The sequence below is a fragment of the Manacus candei genome, unplaced genomic scaffold (assembly GCF_025592945.1).
Source record: "Manacus candei isolate 608988 ecotype Guabito, Panama unplaced genomic scaffold, ASM2559294v1 h1tg000023l, whole genome shotgun sequence".
NCBI classification, from domain to species: domain Eukaryota; kingdom Metazoa; phylum Chordata; class Aves; order Passeriformes; family Pipridae; genus Manacus; species Manacus candei.
The window spans coordinates 2,682,014-2,709,729 of record NW_026138071.1 but is presented as its reverse complement, the minus strand read 5'-3'; the positions used below and the strand labels follow the sequence as shown (position 1 = coordinate 2,709,729).

At 41.6% G+C, this 27,716-nt stretch overlaps 1 protein-coding gene across 10 annotated transcripts in view; it reads right to left on the bottom strand.

Moving 5' to 3' along the window:
- Positions 1 to 27,716, bottom strand: part of SEMA5B (semaphorin 5B) — a 268,733-nt gene that overhangs the window by 167,674 nt on the left and 73,343 nt on the right. For 6 of the 10 annotated variants that reach the window (XM_051787552.1, XM_051787557.1, XM_051787558.1 and 3 more), the window contains exons 2-3: positions 27,244 to 27,467; positions 18,169 to 18,229 (exon numbers count right to left, since the gene is read on the bottom strand). The exons of 1 other annotated variant lie outside the window; for it this stretch is intronic. The gene's annotated coding sequence lies outside the window, so the exon portion shown is untranslated. Of the gene's footprint in view, positions 1 to 6,189; positions 6,283 to 11,007; positions 11,108 to 18,168; positions 18,230 to 27,243; positions 27,468 to 27,716 lie in introns of those variants that run through there. 3 more of the 10 variants (XM_051787551.1, XM_051787554.1, XM_051787550.1) reach the window with 3 other exon arrangements.

Here is a 27,716-nt window from a genome sequence, read left to right as displayed (position 1 = left end):
CTCCACTTCTGTTAATTTTTGGCTTTTCTCGGCCATCCTTGGGAGTTTTCTCCAGCTTTAACTGCATTGGTTGATGGTGACAAACAGCAGGATGACAAGTACAAAGATACAAGTCAGGAGCTGCTCAGCATTGCTTGGACATAGCATTTATCCTCTCTAATACTCTTGCTCAAGAGTTACATTATTTCCCCGCTTTGCAGGGACATTGGGAAAATCCATTTAATATTGTTGAGCAGTTTAAGATGTTGAATGAATATCGATCACTGAGCTCATTCTGACTAGTACCATATACATACGTAGGACAATCTTCAAGACACTTGATGATCAGCACTGACCAATTATATTTAATGAAAACTAGCTTAAAAACACAATGGAGTCAGGTATCATTCATTCATTTCCAGATTCAATCAGCAAAGGAGCGGGGGAAAGATTGTTTCCTTTTCTGCAGATTAAAGGTTGAATCTGCTTTGAAAATTAATCACCTGCTGTCATGAAAGTCCTCCAAGAAGCAAACTGATGGATTGGCATCAGGCTGACTCACAATAAACAGATACCTACATGCCTGCAAGGACTTGTAAAGATTAAGGATGGAAAGTGATTTTCAGAAGTACACGGAGCACCTGTCATGAGTAATGACTTGAGGAAAACAAAGGCAAAATCTTAATTTTAAAATGCACTGTGGAGTGTTTATTAAAGAATGGGGCAGGGATAAACTTCCAAAGGAAGTTCTGAAAATTTCATCACTTGCAACTGGATATAAATGAACCAGAAAAAGCACCTGAGAACATACTATCAGGTGCACTCATATTTTGGCAGACAGATCATTTAGCTAACTTAAAAAGCTCCTTTCCCACCTAATAATCCATGAAGGCCCATAGCTGGAATTATTACAAGCCCCCGGTCCAGCAAGGCCCTCACTGAGCCTGGGTATTAGCAGGGAAGAGAAGTGGGGAGGAAGGAATGACATGTCCTTGGGACACCAACATTTCTCACAAACACAACCCAACCATGCACTATGACCCCCTTCTCCCCCATGCTCCTACCTCAGTCACCCTGCACAGACAAGAACCTGCAGTCCTTTACTGACTTTCAAAACTATATATCTGACAAAGTGACTGCCTGGCCATGTCCTGGATTTAAATCAGAGAGATGGTAGGACATTCAAAACATCCCTATGTATCCCTTGTGGTCCACAGGCATCCTTCTGCCCTCCTTGTCACTGGTGTCCCAGAGATGCCCTTGTTGTGGGCAGCATGATAACAAAGATCGGATAATGACTCCAATTAGGAGGTGTGAATGTCATTCCACTCCCCCAGCTCTCTTCCAGGTCACTATGAATGTGTTTGAAAACTACTGGCACAGCAATTTAACGATAATTCAGATTTAATTTGCACTCTGTCATCTCTGTTTTTTCTATAGGCTTTAATAGTTTAATTTAACAGTCTTAAGCACTGTCTATATTACCGAGACATAATGTGTATTTCAGATTTGAGCAGCTGCATGGCACAAAATAATATTTCACGTTTATATTGTGCCTTTCATGCCGAAGATGCTGAAAAATGCCTTGATTACTATATCCACACAAGAATCAATTCATCCATCACTGAAATGCAGCCACTTCGAGGTTGGAAACCTCATCAGTCTTTAATAATTTAGGCAAAATAGAGCAGAATATTCCACTGAAATGAGGAGGGAAGTTGAGCAGGTAAAATTAAGTTATCCAAAACTGCAGTTGGGCAGGGCTGTCTGATATGCTCACCCTCATGACAGGAAGTTTTTTACGACTCTCAGATATCTAATCAAAAGGCAGTACCTACAGGATCAGTTTCCCTTACACCAGTATCAGTTTTTTATGGGTCAAGAGAAGGAAAGTTCTACCATCTGCTGCACGGCTCAGCAACAATCTGATGCCAATCAGAACTAACCCTTGCAAAGACAAAGAAGCAGTGAAATGATTCTCAAAGTTTGTCACTCCAGCACTGCCCAGGTGAGATCCTTCAAGTTGGTAGGAAGACACCCATTGATGTTGCTATGCTCTGAATCAGGCCCTAATGAAGCCCAGCCCCGCTCTGCCTCTCAGCCCCACGCCTGTAGCATCACCAGCTGCCAATTTTCTAACTGAAAGTCTGTCCAGGGAGAGCAGTGTCTCAGTGAGCGCTCCGCTCAATCTCTCAACGATCGGCGTAGGAGAGATCTCTTACACACATAGATGGAAACCATCTGGTGATGAATCTGGCTCTGAAAGAGGAGTCTCACTTGCTTTAGCTGCCCCACAACCCCTGCTCCGACCAGTGGAAAGCCATGGTGTTCCAGCCTCTTACCAAGAAGTCATGTTCTCCAGGCCCTGGCAGCCATGGAAGGTGGTGCTTTCCCATGTAGTATTCCAGCTAAAGCTTTGTCACGCTGGCGCATTTTTCGTGACAGTGATCCGGGGACCAAGAAAAGTAACAAGGAAGTGGGTGGGTGGAGAACAAATGTGTCAAGTTTTATGAAGATTCTCCCTATTTTCAAGTGCATTATCATCCATGTTCATCACTTATTAAAAGGCTTTCATTTATAAAGCCTTTAAAGCCCAGTTTAATAACCTGCAATCATTACTCGAATCACAAAATTTGCTTTTTATTATATTGTGTAAATGAAGCACTGTAGCATTTAATGTAAATTATTTTTTCCTATTCCTCTTTTATCAATGTTTTTAAAGCATTATGATCAGGTGTTTTTCTCAATCTCCCCTAAAAATGCACTGCACAATACCTGTGGCCCGAAGTAATGCTATTCCTGGGATTGAAGACAGCAATGAAAGAACAAAGATAATAAACCAGCCTTTCCTGCATGCTTGTTGCCTCTGAGGTTTCTAACTGTGCTGTTCAGACCATTCTCCCTCCCCAGGGAAAAACCTGAGGTCCCCTTATATCCAGGAGACATAAAAAGGAATTTGTTCATTATTAATACACTGTCTCCGAGAGGCTTTCTTTTTTTCCATCAAGGTATAAATTCTGCAGTGGAATTTATATACGTGCAAACTGAGAACACTGCACTGTCCATGGGGTCATCTGGCATGATGGGTAAAGGCATGGTAACAAACCATCAGTAAGATTTGCAGCTGGGGACTTGTCACGAGTTGTGGGCATTTCAGGCCACTGAGAAAGATATCTGCCATTTAATGGAAGGAGGACTTCCCAGGGACTGTGCCTTACTGAGCTGCCAGAATGCCAGTAGGGGCAGCCCCCTGCCTGCATAGATGGCACAGAAGTGTTTATCAGCCCAAAGTCTAGTACGTGCTCTCCCAGTGTGTATCAGCACATCCTGAAACCAAATTATGCCTTTGCAGACCCAACGGGACGCAGGTCTCATGTCCATCACCAAGGCCAGTCTTTCACAGAGAAAAAAATGAAAACATTAAAACACCTGGAGTAAAAATAAAACAGGAAGAAAATTAAACACTGGAAACTGATCAAAACTGCAAAGTTGAGAGATGTGGATCCAAAATTTGGAGCAATTCTAATCAGGGTTTTGGTTCTGGCTCATCTGTAATTGAAATGAAGTACAAATCTGCCTGAGACAGGCAACAATCTCAGCTGTTTCCGAGATCTAGCTTTCATTAATTTCATTAACATCTTAAATGCATTCTTATTGCTTGTTCTTATGCTGAAGAGCAAGTGAAATGACAACACACCATGAGCCAGTTTATCTTTGTCTTCACAGAGCAGCAGATGCTCTATCAGTCTCAGGGGCACGCAGACCCCTTGCATGGAAAATGGCAGCGAAGAGAGTTGTGCAAGTGTGGAAATCTTTGGTCTGAAAAATAAATTGGAACTAGCACTTTGATCAGTCCTTCATGCACTTTGGGGAGCTGCACCAGCATTATTAGTATTAATCAGTGTGACAATCTCAAGTTACACTTTGCCAGTCCTGTTCCAGAAAAAGTCAAAACCACAGAATTTGTATGGAGCTCTCTCAAGTACCTGTGCTCTGGCAGGTCAGGTCTGGGAATCCTGCAGAAGGTTTACAGCCCTTCCTGAAGCTCATGGAGGGAGAAATATCACAGACCAAGTTCCTGTTCAGCGGTATGCTTTAAGCATGTTCTAGTAGGATGTGTGACCCAGGGTATAATGGGATTTCTGCCCTTCCCTTCAATTCACGTATTTAAGAACAAGGTGAAAATGGGAATTGGGAGGCTGGTTCCTCATGTCTCTGAAACAAAGCTGCAGCAGCCAATGGGATGAATTTCCCATGTGTTCCCCCCGCTGTGCAGGTGTTACAACCCCAACCTGTGTGGCAGAACAGGCAGTGTGTGTCCACAGCCCCAGCAATCACATTGTGGACTGTGCCCCAGTTGACAAGCAGGACTGGCAGAGGCAAGAGAAACCTTGTGCTCACCAAAGCCAAATCCAGCAGGGCTCCAGGGCACACACCACTGTTTGGGAGGGGGAAGGAAGCCACTTTTAACCTATGTAGTCTATCAGGGCACAGAAACTCTGGAAAAATTTTTAATCAACTTTCCCTTGATCTAAACAACTTTGCCAGACTTATCTCTCCTCTAGAGCAACGCAAGTCACCAACAGAGCGACTAGAGGGTGCTACAACATATATGGGCCTCGGACTCCATCCTCCTGGCATTCAGAAATTGCTGGCATAAATTAACTGTTCAGTTCTTTGATGATGCTGATTTGCTTCACTTGGCATAAGCAGATATTTTGCTACAAGAGAGACGATACTTTCTGAGACCTGTCATCCACGGGTTTTCAAATCCACTGGCATGTTTAATAGCAAAAAAGATGAAAGACAAAAATAGCTTTGTACAGATAAAGACCTCTGTGTCACAAATGAAAATTCAGTTTAATTAGGCCAACTCACATACATTATATTCCTCCCATAAAACTTAATATCACCTAAAAATTCCCATCAAATGCAAATTTTCCTCAGTGATTTATTTGTGCAATTGTGAGATGGAGAGAAAGCACACAAAGCAGTGGGAGCTGCAGGCTGAAGTAAACAGTGTTGTCAGAATATGCAAAACAAGGGAAGAACACAAAAAAAGAGAGAGAGAAGGAAGGGACAAACATTCTCTGGCTGGAAAGTTATTGAGTGCTTAGAGCCAAAGGGGAGTGGAAAGCTTGGAGAGGAATTTCTACACGTAACCTACAGACTCTACCCTATCTCCACTTCCAGCTTCTCTCCCATTTAGCTAACAGATGAAAAATCTTTTTGGGGGTAGATGTAGGGTTAGATTTGTGGTTTTAAAGGTCATTGCCTAAAATCAGCACCACAGTGATGAGAAAGGAGCTTTGCAGTTGGTCGGCTTCGGCATATCCCACACTTTGAGGAGCCTGGCAGTGAGGTAATCCCCTAGGAATGTGTGTGCGGTTGGATGGCTGTGAAAAGAGAGCGGTCAGCTACCAAAGCTCTGTGCTGAATATTCACGTCACACACACACAATCATTTTTCTTGTTAAGTATTGAGAAGAATGGGAACATTATAAATGCAGTATCTTTTTTGGCTACAAGTTTAGCTGCTTTAAAAAGATCTCCCTCCCTGCTCCTCCACTCCACCAGCTGTGCTCCACCTCCATTCCCAAACCAAATCTGCACACACTTAATTTTTTAAGACATAAAATACCAGGGGGAAAATTAAACACAACTGAAATAAAGCCAAAGAGTAAGAAGTTTAAAAGATGACGATGCAACAAACTATTATAAGCATTTCAAGGTCACTTGTCTATCTAAAAATGACACCTTATTGCACACATAACCCCGTGCCACGTGATTGGGTTATATCCATATCCATATCCATATCCAAAGCAAGTGTTTTCCTCTCTACATGTCGAAGAGTCATTACAGCCACAACATATGAGTTTGCCTTGCCACTGCCAGGTACTGTTGATAGTACTGCTTGTTGAAAATATCTTTATTTGCTCGAAGCCCTTATTAATTTGTTTCAGGGAGACAGAGTAAGTGAGGACTGGGCATCCCAGCCTGAAATCAAGCACACCATGGAAAGTTTCCCACTCATTTTGGTGAGTTTTGAATCAAGACCTAAGCAAGAAAAAATGAAATATAATGCTTCCAGTCACTTTTCTGATTATTTCCCAATAAGGCTAGACAAATAACCTTCTCTTTTTTTTTCCTTCCTGTTTCAAATGGCCTTCCATTGGCATTTATCTGTCCACTTCCATAAGTACTTGCTCACCTTCAGCTTAGCTCAGTGGGCTAGTGCTCACACAGTTTGCCTGCACAGAAGCAAGACAATGGCACCTCACATTAATTTTCAAATTAATGGTATCTACAAAAAAAAAAGAGAGAATTAGACCAATCATGTCTCATTTGAAAATAATATTTTTGTGTTTTCTTTAAAAAGTTGCAGATACTTGCACTCACAAGACTAGATTAAGTTTCTAGGTCACCAGACTCCTGATTATGAGATGATTAGCTTGATTGACACATTTAAATGCCAATCTCTTTTCTTGTAGGAAACAAACAGTTCAAACATGCAATTCTTGACCCACTCTAGTACCTTTAAACCTATTATTAAAAAAAAAAAAAAAAGAGAAAGAAGGGTGGTGAAAAGCTGCCAATTCACTTCAAAGCTTCTGCTATATTTGTGGGTAAGCAAAGTCCAAAAAGCATTAATGCATCTGCTCAGAGAGATGAAAACTCACTGGGAACAAACTTTCTGGAACTAAGCAGCAAAAGACTCAAACAGATGCTCTGACCAGGGGCCAGAATGCAAATTTACTTCAAATGTTTTACAAGTTTTATCCTTCAACTTCTAAACATGCATATAGAAATGTCTTTGCGGCTGTAACTAATTTCAGCACAGAGGTCTTCAACAACGTGGCGCTGGGGAAGGTCCTGGATGGTGTCTGGTACCATTTACTTCCAGCTGAGGATTGCCCCACAGTGTAACTCCTCTCCCTCAGGAGACACTAACTCTCCACAGATACTAAATGACCAAGCCTTAAAATCCTACTGTGTTCCACTAACTCAAAGCCCTCCACTTTACCAGTGGGAAAAGTGAGGTACAGTGCCCCCAAGAGACTCTGAGGTACAATTCCCTCATCTGTTGGGGAATTTAAGTCCCATATGAGACCACACCTTAACACTATCTCCAAGTATTTCACAACAGGATATGAACTGCCCACTTTATACAAGAAGGACCACTTTTTCACACTCTGTTAATGAAGGGCATTAACTCACATAGACAAAAGGTGCTTTCTGGGTTTCTATCTCTACCACCATGACTACAGCAAAGTCTGCTCATGCTTCAACTTCCAGAATGGCTGTCCCCACTGGAATTTCTACAAATGGTCCATCTCCCATGTAAGGTATCCAGAAAGCTGATTTAAAAATTGTCCATCTGAAATTATATTCTCAATTTCAAGACTGCCCTAATTACACATGTTTAGAAAGAGACAATCAGGGGCAGTGGTTAAAAAATTACACTACTAAAAAGTTATTTTCCTTTCAACTATCTTATCAAGTTCTTTAATACCTTCTGCTGTTGGTGAAATGATCCTCCATTAACATTTCAATTTATTATTGCTGCTCCATTAATGAGACCACAAAAAATGGAAATGAGGCCTATAAATATGCTAAGAGTTAAAGTCACGAATCGTAACAGTGTGTGCACTTTATGAGTAATGTTTCGGTACCGCTGGCATTGAAAACAGCATGGAAGGATGGCTCTGCAGCATAAGCATCTGGCTTAACAAACAACACCTCAAAAAGCCCGAACAAAAAACCACCACAATTCCTGAAGCTATAGGTTAAAACATCAGTGGAGTCAACCCAGTCTTAACCCCAGCTGCTGAATTCCATGTGGTTCATCTTTAACATGTCTTTGGAGGACTTTCTCAGTGAAGGTCACTGCTAAACTTCACAAAGCAAATTCTGCAGGAGAAAGGATCTGTTTCCAAGCCCTTTGTTAACAAACCCTCTCTCCGTGTTAATATCTGCTTATTGCCACCACACCCAGTGCGGGGGGGATATTGATTCTCTTGACAGTGCCTCAGGTCCTCCAGAAAAAAAGAGTAGGCTACAAATAGAGAATTCCAGTCTTGGGAACCACATTAAGAATCACTTGAGAAATAAGTTTATTGCCAGGTAGCCTTTTAGATCCATCAGGCTCCCACAGTTCCTCTGCTAATCTTTTCTCCAACAAACAGCGAATATCCTCCATGGGTCAAGAAATATCCTTATGCAAATGGCATTATTGCAACTTGCATTTTAAATTATTAATATTCCACTTCTCATCTTACAAATGTTTTCCGAAAAGGAGGAAAGCAGTGGCTTGTTCCCCCGGGAACAAAAACACAAAATGCAATACCTTGCTAAGCCAGGAAAGGAATGGTCCTTTCAGCACAGAGATGCCATATCATGCTAGCAACATTTTTGTTTCTGCATTTCATTTCTCTCTAGTGATTAAAAATGATCAATTCTACCTCCTTCTCTGAGCATAGCTGACAGCACTACGCTTACACCAAATGAAATATGTAGCCACACTTTCACTAGCACTATCATCTTGCAAGGAACAAACTTATAATTATAACATTAATTTTATGATTTGTTTTCCAGGAAGCTCAGATTTCATGACAGGGACCATCTCTGTTCTAAGGCCCCGCTATGTCAGTTAAAAGAGAACACTGCAGTCCACTCTTCCTTTAAGCATTAACAAAAGAAATGGTCTAAATCAGCCAGTTTTCCACAGCAGCAATAGTAGGTTTGAAAAAAAACCCAGACACCTTCAGTAAGATGAAATAAAACAAAAACATAAAAAGCAAACCATTTAATGAGAGCACAGGCTATTTCAATAAATCTAGTTATTTGATAAGCAGACTGCCACTTTCAGCCTTTTATCATCTGTGAAAATGCATGATGGATCTTCTCTATTTGCTTACAATTTCAGACCTTCTCCTTCTGATCAACATTAGCATTTTGCTCCAGTGCCTCTAAGGACATGGACTGCTAGCAACCAGCCAGATTCCACCTTTCAGGAAGAGTCTAAACACTGACAACACAGGCATGGCTCAGTGGTGTATACATATGGCACACAGACTGGGTAGTTCGAGGCTGTTAAATATTCTTCCTCTTCTGAGTTTGCCTAAAGGGAAGGAAAACGGCTCCTGCTGAGAGGGTATGTACATAAAGCTGTAACAAACATTTAATTTTAGCTGCTCTGAAACAGAATTAGTCTGTGCATTCTGAACTGCCAGTTCCTACTGCAGCTGCTCAAAAGAGGTGGCTTTGGAGGGTTATTAATTCCCATATTAATGGTCAGCCTCCCCCACATTGCTGAAATATAGGCTCCCAAGTGTGTTTGAGTCTTCCTTTCCCACATCTTTTTCAATTCTTCCATTATAAGCAGATAAAGTCATTATTTGGCTGAAAAGGACCTCAGTCCAACAGAGGCTCACAATTCTTTATCTAGCTTTATGATTCAACCACACATTTTTCCTTCTATGTAAAAAAAACTTGTTCAAAAAAACTCCTAGAAAATAAAATGTACTGCAAGTTCGAGGGAAACTGCTGAAATGGCTACATCCTGTGTGCACTGTTTGTTTGTGCTGAACCAGTTAGCAGTGAAAGGCTCAGATATGATTCTTAAACTAGGCTGGTGAAAAACGTTTCACTCTCCAGCAGAGTTGATTTGAAAGGATTAATCCTCTGCTACACTTTGAGAGGGCAGTGTTGCCAGATGTTAGGAATTTAAAAGCACTTTATCCAAATCATAAGGTATCATATGAAATCAGGTTTACCTTATAGACCATGCAGCCTCTTTCTATCCTTTTGCTGAAGTTTAGGTACTAAACTTAGAGGTACTACCAGAACAGCCACAAAAAACTCCACGGAGATTTGAAACCGCTTGAACTGGAGCAAAGTAGAAGTTACTCCGGCAAACTCAGCTCTTAGTACTGAAGTTTATCTCATTTATGCTGGCTAAGGATCTAACTCTACCATCTACAGATTGAAAGATGCTAAAAAAAGGCTATTTTTATATGCTTTACCAAATATAAAACGTGATTGAAACGTAGGCAGAGATTCATCTCACCCTACTTTATTCACCTGAAAGCTGGGCTAGCCTAGGCACCAAGGCACTTGGTACATCAGCGGGAGGAGACCAGCAGTCCCAAAGGTCAGCTCTTGCCATGTGTGGGAAGGCCCTTCTGGTGAGTCACCCTCTGGAGATGCTCATCTCCTTCCCCCATTACACACCAAAACTGGATTATGACAGATTGTCCCAATCAATTGTAACAAAATAGTATGACAGTTATGCAAAATCCTAATCCTCCTCTTTTTCTCCCTCACTATTTTTGTGCCAGCATGAATCCATTGACTTCTGCAAGGTTACTCAGACTCAAATCCATCGAGTAATAGTACTCTCCATAAAGCCATGTTCACCTGGACTGAAAGCTGCTGAGGATACTGATTTCACTTGTCCTAACTTCTTCAGAAAAGGTGCCCAAAAAGCAAGAGACTCACAGATCATCCTTTACATAAGGCCTTTCATTGTTTTCATCCAGGTTTTACTTCAACAAGAAGTTTGGTTTGACACAAAACAACTCTACCACAAAACAACTGAGAAATTCAAATTGCTGTAGCGGCCCCTCACCACAGGATGAACTGCCCTGGATGTGGGGCAAAAGTAGATATTGTTCACACCTCACTGCAACACTTACAGTGAATTTTGCTGAAGTTTTTGAGAGTTAATAAGCTGCCTGCTTCTCTTTCATTCTTCAACAGTGCCAAGGCTGTATAGAGAGATGTACAGAAACAGTATCTGATCTAAAGCTAGAAACTAAAGCGCTTACTTCTCCTCATCTGGTGAAGAATTCAGTAAGCCTCTTAAGCATGTAGTTGAAACCACAGTAAGGACAGTATAGCCCTTACTAGAATTGAAGGATCAGGAAGAAAGCAAGAAACAAGAGGAAAACAAGTTGTTAAACAGAGTATGCCTGGAGAGAGGTCTAACCAAAGGTGTAGGTCCCTTAGCAGACACTGCAGCACTCACCAGCAGGAAATACTTCATACAGGGAACAGCCTGGGACTGTGCCTATTCTTGACTCAGTTGGGTCTGCAATTCCACCTTTGAGCACCTCTCTCTTCCCCATCTGCAAAATGGTGATAACTCCTTATGAATAAAAATCAGTAGATGGAAGTTAAGCCTTATCCTCCATATCTTCAGGCAGGCAATACCTCAGGGAAATTGGTATGGGATTTCCCAGCCAAAAGGTTAGAGGACAGAGCCCAAAGCTGTGGGATAAAGCTTGCATAAGAAGAACGAGGTGACCCAAGTGCAGTTGCCCTTCATGTATCTCCAGAGCAGTGCAAAGTAATTCCCAAGTTTATTGTTGCAAAGCAAAGCTGAGATATATTGCTCCTCTACAAACACAGACATTTCATCAGAGGACATCAAGACAAGTTTTGCCTTTGTTTTGCCTTTCATAACTTAAAAAGGCATCCCCCAAATAAACAAATTCCCTTCAAACATGCTGCTTCCACCTGGAGCTAGCCTCTGCAGCAGCTATCATTTTGCTCCAATATGGTAAACATCTTCTCTTCCCTTCCCCCTCCTCTCCCCTTTCCTACCTGGGGAATTCAGCTGCTTGCAGAAAAACTTGAAAAGAGAAAAAAGGAATTAAAAAGTTGGCTTTCACAGCCTAGAAATAAGAACTAAAAAAAAGTGAAACCGTATGCCTTGTCCCTGGTGGCTCTGGGACTTGGAGCCAAACCAAGGCCATGAAAACAGAATATTGCTCTTTGTTAACAATAAATAAATAAATAAAGGACTACTCGCTCCTGCCCTTTGGGAAATGTTTTCTAAGGAGGAAGAAATTCCCTGTGGAGTTTATTATGTGCAGAAAGGATGTGTGCCTCCTAGGGAAAAGCAGTGGGGGTAGTTTTTCTCTTGGTGATTTCTTTCCCGCCTTTCTACTACTTTTTTGTTCATTTTGCAAGTCTCACTCCCCTCCTTTCTGCAATAAGTGAAGCCACACAAAGGAACATGCAGGTAATTCGGCCACTCAAAACTACACAGCATCTCCTTTCCTATATAAACGATCAGTGTGTGGCCTGGGTTTCATTTGCAACTGTAAATGAAACAGGCCTACAACTGTGTTCATAATCCTCCTTAATTGAATTTCTGTGACAAAACCCAGACAAAATTATTACCCTCAAGTTAACAGTTTGTACAAAGTAGCCAAGGGTTCCTGGGAAGCTTTAAAACAAATGCAGGACAAAACTGGATACCACAAAGTAGTTGTTTGGTGCTGGTACCATTTGTTTGAAACGGAGGTTTCCCTAGAGGAATAAGGTCATTTTAATATGAATTCAACACATGCTAAAAAGCAGGTGAGAATTAAATAAACAGCAGAAGAGCTTGGATGTAAACCAGCACGTGCTACTCACACCGCAGCTACTGGAAGGAGGTGTTGGGCTGTCCTGGCTTTTTGAAGGGCAGCATCATTTACAACTTGGTGTGGCTAATGGGAGAGTTTCACAAATCCAGGAGGACTTGAAGCAGCTGTTTGGTTTGTGCTGAAGTCCACACTCCATTGAAAGGGGTATCTACTTTAAAGTCCTCATGTAATAATTTCCTTCAACTAGATCACCAGTTATATAGTAAATATGCAGAGCCTTAGTAATGATGTCAGGCTGCTGGTAAAATATCTAGACCTACTTTTAAAATGTGAGAACCACTGCTAAATGGAAGCAAGGATACAAAAAGGGCACTGTCCTGCAGGGCACTCCCATTGCTTGCAGGAGAAGAGAATTAAAGCCTTCCCTATTGCCCAAATTTAGTGTTTGTTTTGCTTTCAGATGACACATATGTTTTCTTGAAGGATTGGGCAAAGCTGATGTGAACAGAGATGTCTGTTTGCAACAGCTAATTTTGTGTGTCATATGCCATGTACTTGGGCTGACACCCTATTTTACCCCAAAGTACCATGTTTTAGTCATCTCTGTATCAGCTGGTAACTAAAGCAAACCAGCAAAGCTATCAGAGATCAAAGCAGATTCTTTATGCTTCAGTTTACAGAGTTGATGAGAGCAGAGAAAACCGTGTCATCTCAAGGCAATGCCTGCCTGGTTACCGCCCCACATGCTCACAGAAGTTAATAAATATCCTTTGCATTTTAACCAGAAGGCAAGGCTACAAGGGAATGTGAAGGCTGAGGTAATGGAGATAGAAATCCTATAGTTCCTCATCATGCGCCTATGCCTTGCGTGTTCCCCAGCCCTCTTGCAGGCAGGGAGTTGATGGAAATTTAGGGGTAGAGGAGGTTGGCAGGGCCTCATGTTAGAATTCCCTCCAAGTAAAATATTGCTATAGGTGATTAAGTGAGCAATACTGTTCAGAGACAGGCAGGCAGAGGCCAGAACTCATTTCCACAGAGCTCCATGCCACTGAAGGACTGTGGGTCTCTGTCCCCACCCTCAGCTGCAAGGCAAAGTTGGAATAATGAGGGACCTCAGAAGAGTTTCCAGGAGACATGTCCTCTCCCAGGGATGCAGTGGGGTAACAACCAGGTGCTACTGCCTTCTTCAGTGTCTCTGCTGTGCCAAATGTTTCAGCCTTAACATCTGGCTTTGAGAGATTGCTCATTAGCCCTTGGGTCCTGTGCCACTTCAAGTAACCTTTTAAGAATAACTTTTTATAGCCCCACTTTTTATAGTTTGTGTGCTCTGTTTTACCTCAGGCCACAAGTTAAACACACAGAACACTGGGGCAAGAAATAAACAACAGAAATAAATAGATACATATGCACATGTCTACACACACCCCCCTACACACACATACACAATCAGGACCAAAGATCAACGTTTTCAGGAAAAGGTATGAGGGCACAAATTCATCACAGTTCCTTGTCGCTGGTGGCAAAGGAAACAAAAAAGAACATTTAAAAGGGTGATGAAATGTTTCAAGAAAAAGCAATATATTTTTATGTACTTGTAAAATCCATTGGCAATGACTTTTCTGGTTAATTGGTTTCATCTTATTAAACTAAAAAGCTATTTGTAAAATACAGACATATTCAAGCAAAAGTCCAATTTCTCCACCAAAAGCCAATATGCCATTTCAAAGAAGAAAATTAAGCAATACAAACCAGTTTCCACTAGCCTGAAAGCACAGCACTTGGTATAGGGAAGAGAAATGGATTGAGTGCTTGACTTTTCTAAAATGCACTTTGGAAAAACTGTGTTGCTCATTTACCCCAAAACTGCAGTCCTCTTTCTCCCTGGCCTTCTGAAAATGGATGAATATTTTGGCCCAGTTATGGAGTGATTTATAAACCAACATTCTGCTGTCACGTTCAACTTCTTCCCCTTTATTAGACCACTCTTCTTCTCAATAAATAGTCCCTCTGTCTCACTAGCCAAAGAACTGCCAATGGGACCCTGATTTTACAGAAGAATAGACTCAGCTTTACCAATGGAAAAGGGCCTCTAATGTACCATGGACACAGCACAGTGAAGCATGGTAATTTCCCTGTGTTAATGATGCTACTTCACAATAAGCAGGAAAACAAAAATCTTTAATAGCTAAATGACACCCAGTCCTTCTGCAGCCTGTTGAATTCAAAATCCGTGGAAGCAAAACCCAACAACCTTTAAAAGATGAGCTAAAACTGGCTGCAACATTCTTTTTCCCCCCAAAATTCCTGATCTGCATTGAATCACTAGAATGAGTGATTTGGTGCAGGGAGCAGGACAGAAAAAACAAACCAAGTGCTTTAGAATGTTTTAGCAACTTAAAAGTAAGGGATATTAGTGGAGAAATATTAAAGAACATATATGTAAATATTTTTGGACAGACTATACACCTACATGATTTTGTGCAAAACACCACTGTAAAGCAGGACTAAACTATAACTACATATTTTCTCTTTTTTAGGTGAAAAAAAAGGAAGTCATTAATCTGGGAAGGAGAGAGGGGCAGTCTGCATGTGCCATTGCTTACTTCTGAAGATGCTCCAGTTCCACAAAGCATTGAGCTCTTGAGTGCTAAATCAATCCCAAGAAACGTCTTCAACCACAGTCCTCATAAGAAAGCTTTTCCCTTCTTACAGCAGGGTTCCCTAGGCTGCCTGGCCACACAAAACACTGATTGCTTTGGCCAGTCAAAACGTTGTTGCTTTGAAAGTCAATCTTCAAATACAGCACATTAAGTTACTCAGTGGGAGAAATTCTGCTCTCATATTTGGCTAAACGCAACAGGCAGAACGGCACTGGCTTTAATGACATTATTTGGAGGGCACCAGAAGGAATCAGAGATCATAAGCAATCATATGGTACATGTTGGGTAATCCTTTGGCACTGTTGAAAGGTTGGAAATAGACTTAAACATAGCATTATGAAAAAAAGATGAACAATATTTACAACATTGCTCATACAAAAAAAGGCTTCTATGGTATTATCCAAGGGCAGAGGGAGAGATTTGTCAGCCAGTTGCAGTTCTGTAGATTTTGTAGCTGTCTGATTGGCACACTGCATATGTTCCTTGTCCAAAAATTTCTGGTATGGCTGTGCAAAGCAGGAACAGGACTTGAATTCAAGAGTGCTCCAGGAAGGCAGAATTGCTGAGAATTTAGGACCAAGACATTTCAATCACAGAATCGCACAGAATCACAGAATCATCTAGGTTGGAAAAGACCTCTAGAGTCATCAAGTCCAACCTCTGACTGATCTCCAACTTGTCAACTAGAACATGGCACTGAGTACCATGTCCAGTAGTTTCCTGAACAACTCCAAGGATGGTGACTCTACCACCTCCCTGGCCAGTCAATTCCAATGCAATGCTTGTCCAGGCATTCTTCAATTCATGATGTTCAACACTTAACAAACCCTGCCGTAAGTCTCTATTGCAATTATGTGACAGCTTTTGCTACAGAGTGTTTAGGGTGTTGTTTTGGTGGTTGCTGTGGAGTTTATCAGCTGATTGTCTTACACTGTCTTATGAAATTACGTGCTTACCACAGGAAAAGTTGGTCAACCCAGGTGGAAAATAAGTACCTGAAGACTCTCTAAATACCTGTTTATTCCATCTGGAGTAGCACTCAAGGGGAGTTCTAAAATCTTCAAGCCAAATGCCACACCTTACATATTAAAAATTCTCCAAAATGTTGTATTATCAAGCCTTTCTTAACTAATGTGCCTGTTTCAACTAAAAAACATGTTCTAAAAATCCCACCAGATGTGTGTACCAATGGCTGGCTCACCATTTTATTTGCATAAAATGTGGCTATGGCACTAGCAACCAGGCTTTGGGAGAGACATAAGCAAAGTGGCATTTTGATATCCCTTATACACCAAACAATTTACTGTAATTTTAAATACTACCATTTTCTGAATGAATAGTTTTGATACCTTTCATCTTGAGTGTTGCAGACCTTGCCAAGTTGAGACAATGATACAAGCAATTTATCAGCAAAACCATGGCTGACTCTTCAGAGACCTGATATTTGAGACCTGTCCAGGCAATTTCACTGAGAAGCCAAGGAGCCAAGGAAAGACTCCCAGCTGTGACCCACCACAAGTGCTTCTCCAGCGGGGCATTTAATCTCCCCCTCAGGCCTTGCCCAAAGCTGCTTGGCAGCATGAAAAAGGCATGTTGCCTTCCAGAGGCTGAATGCAAAACAAACCTCATCCCTGGGGCAAAATTTACACCTCCAGCAGAATTAGCAGAGATGCTCTTCCAGACACCACAGGTCTCAGATGGGCCAGGGCAGGAAACCAGGAGAGCTCTCAGTGCCAGCAATGAATAGCCATCCCCTCATCCTGCCCAGCAAGCACAGTACCATCCCCTCCTTTGGGGCAGCAGAAGCAGTGGAAGCAAACCCAGAGGCAGAGACAGAGCAGGTTCACAGGCCACAGACACCTTTTACTGAGGCCAGGGAGATCCCTGTGCTCAAAGCTTTGAGCCCGTCAGTGATCACATCAAGGCAGGCCTGACACCACCCTTGCACTTGTCTAAAGCAACAGCAGTGCAATAAAAGTCACGTGAACAGAAAGGATGGAGAGGACCTCGCACAGCAGTTTCTTCTGTTGGTGTCTCTCTTGATATCAAACTGCTTATGTGAACAGTACTGCTCATGTACAGGGTTGCCAATACCCATACAAGGTGCTTGTCATAGCAACTTGAGTAACATCCATGATTCTCCCTCTAGATTTTGCAAGATGAGTGCACAGATGAAATAATTTGATGTATTAATTCTAAAATAGTGGCATCTCTTTTCCTTGCTACTTTTCAGGCAGATATAGCCACCAGGGTGTGCAGCTATTGAGTGCAAACTACAGTTCCTTGAGAAAAATGGCCTTCTTTTATTGATTAAATTACAAATTCCAATGCTGAATGATTGAGTTATATGATAACACCTGACGAAAGGCCATTGAAATAAACAGAAAAATTAGCACCCTCTCTATTACAAAAGGTTTGGATGTTGAGTAGCTGACTGAATTAAATAGAAATTGAGCAGATCTGAGAGAATTCATTAGCAAAAACAATGCAGAATTCAGAAAAGAGATACCAAAATTAGCAGCTTACTAATTCACCTTAGAAAAAGATGGAAAAAAGTTGAGGAAGAGAAGGAAACTATATCTTTTTCAAGCATTCACAACCAGGAATTGCACAAAGGCTTACCTCTGTGATAAGATTCCTCAGACACTGAACTCTGACATCAAGCTACCAAAGACCATCAAATACATGATCAGGTCAGCAGCCCCTTGGGTTCATTTGTTCAGCTTCTAGTAAGCCTTTTTAATTAGTGATATAACAAGCAAAGTAAGGTTCTTGGCCTTTGTCCTATGCCGATTTGCATGTCAGCTTTTGGTAATGTATCATTGCATTTTATTCACTGATAATCTATGCTAATGAGGTATTTTTATTTTTGTCTGCTTGTGGCATTGCCTGCAATACTGACAGATGTCTTGAGCTTTCTTCCTGCAGATTAAGCAACCATTACTGGAATTCTTAAATTAAACAAGAAGCTAATAAAGCAAAGCACCTAAAATGTCACAATTCACTTTAAAACCACGTCATCTTCCAGTCACTTCCTTGTAAGCTTGTTGCATGGTAGATAAAGTCTAGCAAAAATGAGTTCCAGCAAAGCTCTGGAAAGAGTGTAAACACGGCTCTTAAAGAAGGGTTGCAAACATGCTATTATTTACTTACAGCTTCTGCATTACTGAAGTGTCATATTCAAAGTCATGCTCCAGGGAAAATCCTTAGTGACCTGTGGAAACATCAGAAAACAAGTCTTCAGTGGATATTTCTAACTACATCTTCTATCTGATGGGAAAGAATTTTGACATTATTTGGAAACAAAATGTAATGAAAATATTATTCAAGTTTAACCATGAAGCAGTGTAAAAATTTTCCTTAATGCTCATCTGAAGGTTGCTTCCAAACTTGCTTCACCTGCAATCATTTGCTTTTTGAAAACCTCCTAGTCTGTATATATGCTAGCAGCAAATGTCTGTAGAAACAATAAATATTTTAACACAATCAATCTAACTCAGAAATTGTGCAGCCCTGTCTGAACTTTTCATAATCCTGAATGCTCATGGAAGGAACCACTCTTGTCCCAGTTTCCAAGTGGGAGATTTGCACCAGTGAGAAATGTGGGCTGTGAGCACACATCTTATTGCTCACTGCAGTGCCCTGTTTGAGAACATTCCCGTCCCCACCAGCCATCGCTCTGCCTCATCATTCACCCCTGCCTGAGTTCACTGCACTTTCCATTCTGACAGCAGAACTACTGACTGATGCACTCAGGTTAGTGAAGACCTATTGAAACTGTTCAAGTCAATCCAGGAGCTGCAGTCAGATGAAGACATGTAAATGCATCCTACACAATTTGCCCCTGCCCTCATAGCAAACCTGGCAGGGCAGACAGCTGGCACACCAGCTATGAGCCCATATCCCCCCTCTTTGAAACACCAAAAGCAAAGCTCAGAATGAACGAATTTGCTCAAGCAACCCACACCTGAAAGGTTATTTTTATTATTTTCACCCTTATGTCTTATCCCACAATTCTACCACAACCTCACGAAAGGAAAGAGGCAAAAATTATGATAAATTATAACAAATTCTAGATTATTTTTTAATAATTTATCCTTCAGTTTGTGTTATGGCAGCACCACAGAGCCTACCCTGGGCCTGAACTCCACCCTAAACACGGTGCAGACACTGACCATGGTAGTCTCTGCTCCCTGGAGCCAACCAGCGAGAGATCAAGGAGCTCAAAGTGTAGGCAGGGAAAAGACAGAGAAAGTAAAAATCAGAAGCTGCTTCTGTACAATGGCTTGTGAGCACAAATCCCACTCAGCCAGAAAGAAATGAATCATTGCTAAGAGATTCTGACCCTGCTACCTGTTACGCTCGACAGACAATCCCACTGAAATAATTTATCTAGTTATTTACATGGCTTCCATTAGAGCAATGTCTGAGCATTCACAAACCAGATGGGTTTTTCCTCACTGTGCTCCTGAGAAGGAGCACATGCTGTTAACTCTACATCATAGAAAAGGAATAGAGATACTAAAAAGACAAAACTTTTTTTTTTTTCAGGGAAACTGGTAGCTGGTCTGTCAAAACTCTATATAAGGCTAGAGGACTTCTGTATGTTAAGGTGCTGCACTCAGGGACAGGCCATCAGACTTCAGCCACAGGCAGACCTCTTACCACTCTGGTAATTCTTCTTTGAACAATGGCTTTTATATAGTATGAATACGGAAAAAGAAAAGGGGAAAAGGGGAAAAGGAGAGAAAAGGGGAAATTGAAAAAAAAAAAGTCATAGTAAATATAGCACCATCTGAAAAAAACCCAAACTGCAGAAACAGAGGAACCAGTCACACAGTTCACTGAGAGGACTGAAGCAATTGTTTTCTTCAAGAAGCATCATTCATCACATTTCCATAACCCTGAAAATGCTCTCACAGTCCCCTCTTTCAACATATTAAGACTAATACACATATAGACTCTCACATTTCCTTCCTTCCTTCTCCTATCAGTCTTTCCTCATGGAAGAAATCATAGGAAACGGATGAAGATGTGAAAATTTCTGCAGCTGTTCTGACAGGGCTGAATCCTGAAGGTGGGACAACTAAAGAGCACTCACCAGAAAGAGTCAGCCTTCACTACCAGCTGACTTTTGCTCTTTAAAATGGTAACAGTGGAAACGCTTCTTGGGTGATATCCCAGGAGGCAGCTCAGAGACCAGCATACCAGCTTGTAAGAAAACAAGATGCATCTGTTAGCTCAAACCTCCAGGACTGAAAGGTAGTCTTTTGTAAAACGTAAGCCACCAGTCAGCATAAACTCTAGGTTTCATCACCAGAAGGATTTTGGTCTACACCCTGCCTTTCTAAACACAATAGCTCCCTTTTGGCCAGAAAATAGAGGATTCCCTAAACTCAGCCTTTGATCTGCAAGAAACTGAGTCTTCTCCTGAAATTTCTTCTCAGATGTTTAAATTCCCTCTCAGGTTACACATGAAACCTTTCCTACCTCTCCATTAAAGCAACAGACAGACAGATGGGATAGTCTTCACCTTTTAGGACTCTGGAAGTTTGTTTCACATTAATTTTAACAGGAATGCTCAGAGCTCCTGTTGAGGTTAATAGAACCAAACCTACAGACTGCTAAGTCAAAGCCAGGATAATCCCAAGCCTGGTAGTCCCTCTGCTGTGCTGTCATCCATTAAAAAGAAGCAGGATTACATAAGTAACACAGTATAATGGCCAAACTTCCCTCTCCACACACATCTCCAATCCCAGCTGTCTTAGCCAAAAGCAGAGAATTCCAAAATGAAAAGGAAAAACTGCCCATCCTGAGGCAAGGAGTCCAGGGGACTAGTGCAATGGCTGGCTCACATCCTCTGCAGAGCAGGAGAAAGTGGCATCTCCGCTTTCCCCAAGCTATGCTTCCACCTCCAGAGCTGCCAGCTGAGCTCTGCTAAGTGGGACCTGCTGGCAGGGACATGATTGCCACCTTGTTATTGACTGCTGCCCAACCCTGGACAAGCCACACTGCCTTTCTCTGACCATGCACAAGAGGAGTATAAAAATGGTCACAGCCATTTTCAAAGAATCTTCCAAGGACTGCACATAAAAAGCCCAGTGAGTGTTGTAGCTGAGGTGGAGCTGTACCAGAACCACCACAGGGTCAAAATGTCTTGTCTTCATTAATGGGTTTTATCCTCTCTTCATTGCCAGTCTAAGACAGGGAGGTGTTATTGCCCTTTTGCAAGCTATAAAAAACTCAACATGGCAGTTGGATTAAACACCTCGCCCAGAGTCTCTTGGGACACTCACATCTGCACTGTGAACTGATCCCAAAATGCCACAAACCCAATACACTGCCCTTCCCTCCAGCCCAGCCTAATTCTCTGAATTTCATGATGATTCAGAAGTCTAATTAAAGCCCCTACAGCTATGGGTGTGTGCAAGGAATTAAGGCTGAGCCAAAAAGTTTGAATTTAGCAGCTCTGGTTAAGATTCTTGGTAAGAGTAAAACACAGAGCTGAGAGGGTTTAACCTGACATGGAAAACAGGTAGCATGTGTCATCTGGGTTATGATATAAGCCCCTAAGAAGACACAGTAGAAATGCCACTGCCTTCTTCCCAATTAACCTACCTCCTAAACAGTCCAGGGGTGGCCACTGAGCCTATTGCAGCTTTCCCAAGCCTGCTGCCTGCCTGCATAGCAAGTGCTGCTATGAAACAAGAATAAACAGACACAGAACAGCTACTAATACCTCTTGCAGTTTCTCAGCATAAAGGAAGAGCCCAGGCACAGTTACACGCTGAAATTAAGGGCAGCCAGGATTTCTGACAAGGTTCAGAGACACACAGACATGGTTTACTACTCAAACCACACTAAGCTCTTTAGGTAAGCTTTGTTATTACAGATGGTATTGCTTGCCCTAGATCTGATGGCCAAAATGGGGTTGCTCTCTGTAATCCTTCAGAGGCTGCTTATAAATCAGAGAACACTTCACCTCTGGACACACAGCACTAATAGATGATAATGTAAAAGGTCCAATGTTTTAACCTTAACAGGAAGGTTAGGTTATTGTAGACAAAGATGAGGTCAGGAGCTGTGGTCAGGAGCCTTAAGCTAGAAGAGCCTCAGTGTGGAGTCATCTGGATGCCCCTGGCTTTTACAGTACTGAGTACAGAGCTGACAGGTTGAAGGTGCAAAGGTGAGAGTGGGCTGCACTGTCCTACCCCTGCACAGCTGCACCCCACAGGCACTGGTCACCTCCACCTCCTAGACCCCTTCAGAGTCATTCTGCCTATTGAGAAACAGCAATAGCAGTAACATGAATGCTGTGGAAACAATTTTGAAGGCATCAACCCCTAAACACACACAGTTTTCTCAGGCATCTGAGGGATGTCCTTTGTAAACTATGAGATAAGAGCAGGCTCACTGTTCAGACTACATATCTGCCTGGTTCCTTAGATACCAACGAAAGCCCAAAGGCCGGGCTTGGCATCTCATCCCCTTCTTATAAACTCTCTCAGAAAGTCAGGGCTGACTTTGACATGAAGATGATGCGAAATGGGGAGCTATTTGTGCCATTCTGGGGAATATGCCAAACCCTGTATTAGCACTCCCACACACACCCTGTTAAAAGCAAAACAAAGCAAAAAAACCCTAACAAAAACCAACCCTCCTGTTTGCTACTGATTAGGCAGCCGAATTAAAACTGATGAAGTGATTGGACGGGATCCAAAGCTGTTTATCTGCACATAAATCACAGACATGCTTTACTCAGCCGGTATGGATTTACTGAGCTAGGGGAAAGACCTCGTATTCAGAATGCTGATTATTACAGCAATTAAAATATCAGTGGAGCAAACATTTGGGGTAGAAAGCTGTGAGGGGCTCCTGGAGAAATCATACCATTAAATATGAATTCAATCAAATTTCAATTTTTTTTTTTTAAGAAATTTTAATAGCCAGTTGGTTTGTTTTTTCTGATTAAGTATATGTTGTTAGAAAAATCAAACTCAAAAGAAGGAAAGACACAAATTAACTAGCTGGACATGCCAAAGGAGATTAAAAAGGAAGGCTGATACATATTTTATGATTGCAAGGGAATAAAAAAAATAAATTGAGAGATGTACTGTCAAACCAGACACAGTGCTAATAGCTAAAGTACATGGCAGTAAGAACTGCTGTTCCCACAGCTATTAATGTAAAACTGAAAATTTGGAGCAGGCTGCAGCAAAAGAAAATAAATCACACTTTTTTTTTAATTTGAAAATATATATAAAATAAATCCCTAACCCCATCATTCAATCTCTGCATCCCAACCCCCCAACAGCAAGACTGTCATTTCAGCAAGCTACAGCTTCCAGGCGAGTGAGACAAGTGACATTTTCTTACTATTAATCATTGTTAATTTATTTATGCAATCTTTCTATTTATCAGAATCATCGGCCTGGAGATTATTTCCCCCTTCCCCTTTGAGTCCTGAGAAACTATTTAACATGGGAAGTAGTTAAGGGGGGCAAAGAGGGGAGAGTGTCATGTAGCCAAGTTACGCATCCCAGCTGGAATTTGGGATGATGTCTTGCAGTTCTGACTCCTTCAGCCAAGTTTCATACAGGAAGCGTGAACGCGCCAAGGGTGCAGTGAAACACACTGGAGCCAATAAATAGCACTTGACTCCATTAACACACTCATGCTGTGGATCCCATCACGAAACCCTCAGTCACCTTGCAACGGGTTTTGCTCACGACTTGCACAAGGGAAAGGTTCAGGAGCCAAGAGGATCCTCTGATGAAGCCTAACAGATGCAGAGCGCGTATGGATGTGGGATGTGTATCCAGAGCCCTTCCAGAAGAGGCAAACGCTGCTCACATATAAGGCTGATATGGAAAAAGTGGCTATGGAAGGTCATGGTGTCCCCAGTATGGTAAAGGCCAAATTGCTGTGAGGAACTTTACCAGCCCCTGGAAAACAACTCACTCTTGGCACAGAGGCTCCTCTCCAAGCCTAGGATGGGTACAGAGGCATCAGAGAGGACCAGGCATCCTCATCATGCATTTTTTGCCCATACACAACAATCTGCGTCCATACACAACAGTACAACACCAGCTGTGCTGCTGAACACAGGAAGTTTTCACCAAGTGACTGTCAGAACACTGTATGATTATTTATATATATTTTTCCCCCAGTTACCCACAGCACACACGCAGTGTTGTTCCTCTCTTGCCCAGCACATCTTGTGCATCAGTTCCCCCTGACTTCAGTAGTACAAGAAGGTGGCTTCATGTTTAATTAAATCCCCTAAGAGAATTAGGGGAATTCCAAATTCTTAGAATTCTGAATTCTAAATTAGGGGAATTCTAAAATTCTTAGATTAAAATTTTGTCATTCGTGCATTACAAGTCTGATTGTTACTTTAAAAGCAATTAGTAGGAAGAATAATTTCACATAACATAGAAATACCTCCATGATATCTTTCTGGAGTAAGAGATAATTTTTGAGGAAAGCAGTTGACAAATTATTTGACAAATTTGTCAACTACTTTAGAGCCATTGGGATAAAAGGCTTTATATGTTGTATGATTTTTTTATGTATATATATAAAACACTTTTACTGGACTGTTGATAAAAGCCTGAGCTACAAAGGAACTCTTTCCCCCAGCTGAGACAAGGCAAGCTGCTAGACAAATCAGTTCAATCTCTGCCTTTCAAACAATATAAAGCAGTATAACTTTCAAGAGTAACACCTCATCTGTTTTTTTTTCCAGACTGCCTATCAGGAATCAAGCAGTAAGTAAACATTTGAAAAGTGTTCCTCTGAGAGCAAAGGTTTAGATTTGAGTCACAGGATCCATTGAAAAGAAAAATTGCTTCTGTGCATTGGGACAGTGCCTTCCCTTCTGAAAATTTTCTAAAAAGAGCAAATGGAGATAATCTTTTTACAAGGTATAGCTCATATGGAAATTCATTATTGCTTCCCTTTAAAAGAAGTCAAGATAGTTCAGAAAGTGAGAATGGGGTCACTATTTTAAAAAAAAAAAACTGTTTAAGATTTCCTAACAACCATAGCCAGTAAAAGCATGGTTGAAGTGCTTTATCATGGTCAAAAGTGAAGCTCCTGTTGATGAGAACATGAGATAAACAAAAGAGAGAAGAACATAATAAAGTCCTAAATCACTAAGAGCATTTAATCCAGAAGTGGAGGGGTATATACCCAGAAACTGTTGATTAAATATCTTAAGGAGCCATTCCTCTCCCAGTACAAAACACTTGCTAGAGCAGCTCCAGCGCTGGCGCTCCCTGAAGGCTGCATTACTGCTTGTTAGCCCTGTGCAATCACCACTGTGGAGGCAGAGCTGAAAAGAACCATTGTTCCTGCTGTACAAAAGCAAAACTGAACCTCCAGAGGTGATTTGCGAAGGATTTTATGGCAAGCCAGTGGTGCAGCTGGGGAAGGGGGAACCCCTACTTATGGGCTGGTGCCTCCCAAACACTAGTTCTCATTGCTTGCAAGAACATCCTGGAGTTAGGAACTCTTTTCATTCCTGCCTATTCCACACGCAGCCATGACCATTAATTTAAGGCTGTCAACAAAAGCATGGAAGGTCATGGAAGGAGGGCCAGGGATAGCCCTGCTTGAAGACAACTGCTTGAAGGCAACCCTCAGCTCTAGATTCTACTTTCAAGAGCTGTAAAAGATAAACTCTTGCCTTCAGTGGATTTATACTGAAGATGAAAATTTGATCCTAAAAGGCTTAAACTAGACTTACAGCTGCTTGGAAATAATTTTCTGTTGTAGTCAACATTCATCCTGAATTCAGTCTGATTACACGGTGTAAGTGTGGCAGGCACCTGAGGACAGAGCATAATCCCACACCACAGCACATCTGGATACCTAGACAAGGCAACATAAGTCATGGAGCCGGCCAGAGTGCCCTGGAGGGCTGCACCACGCTGCACACCTTTCTTTAACACTGATTAATTTAGGTGATTGGAGTGGGAGTTTTAGTTCATTAGGTTTGGGGGTTTTTTTTGTCTTTGGCTATTCCAAGAGATGTTTCAAGGGATAAAGGATCTTTTAAACATCTAGTTATGGTTCTCATTAGCATTAAAAATGTGACTATGAAAAGAATTTAAGGGGAAACAGGAAATGACTGCAAACATCTTTAGTCAAAGAAAATGCCTATTCTTCCTCCAAAGATCCTGCAGATTCCTTCACGTCTTCTATCTTCCAGAGGACTCCTAGCCTGGGAGCTGTCTGAAGGAACAATACTGCCATTTCCCCTGGAAATCATCTTCTGGACCCACATCTCTTTGCTAGACAGTCCAAAGGGAAATGAATCAACAGTATGGGACCAAATTGGTTATTCTGTAAAACTCTGTGTTGGGTCCATCATTCTACAAAATCAGAGAGAAACATTTTATATTTCTGTCAAAATAAAAGATTATTTTTCAATAAGGAGCTTAAAAATGCCTTTCTATTTTCCAAACAGAAACTACAATCTTTCCAAAGTGGAAACTTTTCCTAGTTTCAGACAGCACAAAATGAGCACAAACTATAAATAGCAATTTCTTGTAATGCTGCAGCAGAAAATGCTGTTTACTTAGTCTGGGATATATTCTATGACCACACTAATCAGTTTCCACTCCCCTTGCCCTGCCTACACAGCACATCTACCTGTCCTGAGTGATTGAGAAGTAGTAGGTATTTGTGTAACAATGAACTTTGGTGAAACACACCAAGGTTATTTTGGATTTGAGCTGGTATAACCAGGGCCAGCAGTAGTGACCTACCTTTTCAGTTAAATGTGCTTTCAGCATCTGAAAAGTTGCAGCAATTCCCTGCACTGCAGCAGGCACACACTTTTTATATCCAAATGATTAGAGAAACCTACCTACTTCACATACAGTCTGAAATATAAGGTCCTTGTTCCCAACAAATTTAAGGGAGAATGTCCCATTGAGTCCAATGACAACAGAGTTAAGAGAGCCCTGAGCCATTGGAAAATGCTATATCTAATGTCTGTCATTCTTTGCCTTGTACAAAATCACAAATAGGCTGTGGCAGCCTCAGAAACAGTGGCCAAGTCTTTCAGCTCTCAGATTTGTGCTTTAACTACTTGACATATCCTCTCATCACTGGAGCGAGAGACAGAATGATCAGAGACCAAAACCTCTCACACTGAGCAATCTGAAAATATCATGTTCCAGCACAACAGAGATGTGTGTCATTCCATCACTAACTCACCAGTCCAGAGAACAAGTCCAAGACAAATGTCCCGGCAGCAGTCCAAGGTCGGAGTCCCAGAAGGTAAACCCGTCAGGAATTGGTGATGTAAACACTCCCTCTCAGAGGCAGTCCCACTGCAATCTTCTCTGAACCCCTTGGACTCTGCAAACTTCCTTCTCTGGCATGCCTCTTTGGCCTTCTTTCTTCTATTTTTCTCATAAGCTTGTTCGTGGGTGATTTATCTATTAAAACAAAAAGGTATTTTTTTCCTTCATTAAAAAAGAAGTGTGTCTGCATTTGGCTGATACAAAAATGATGTTATAAAGACCTCTTTGAGGAAGGGTCTCTTTTACTTCTGCCAGGTCCTTCCTCTTCCCTGAGTTATGTGAAAAAGATCTTGGGAAAACAGCTCATATCCTTCATGGTAAGTATCACCTCCCCTTCACCCTTCTCCTTCCTCACAGCATTTTTTGAAAAAATTTAAATGGTCC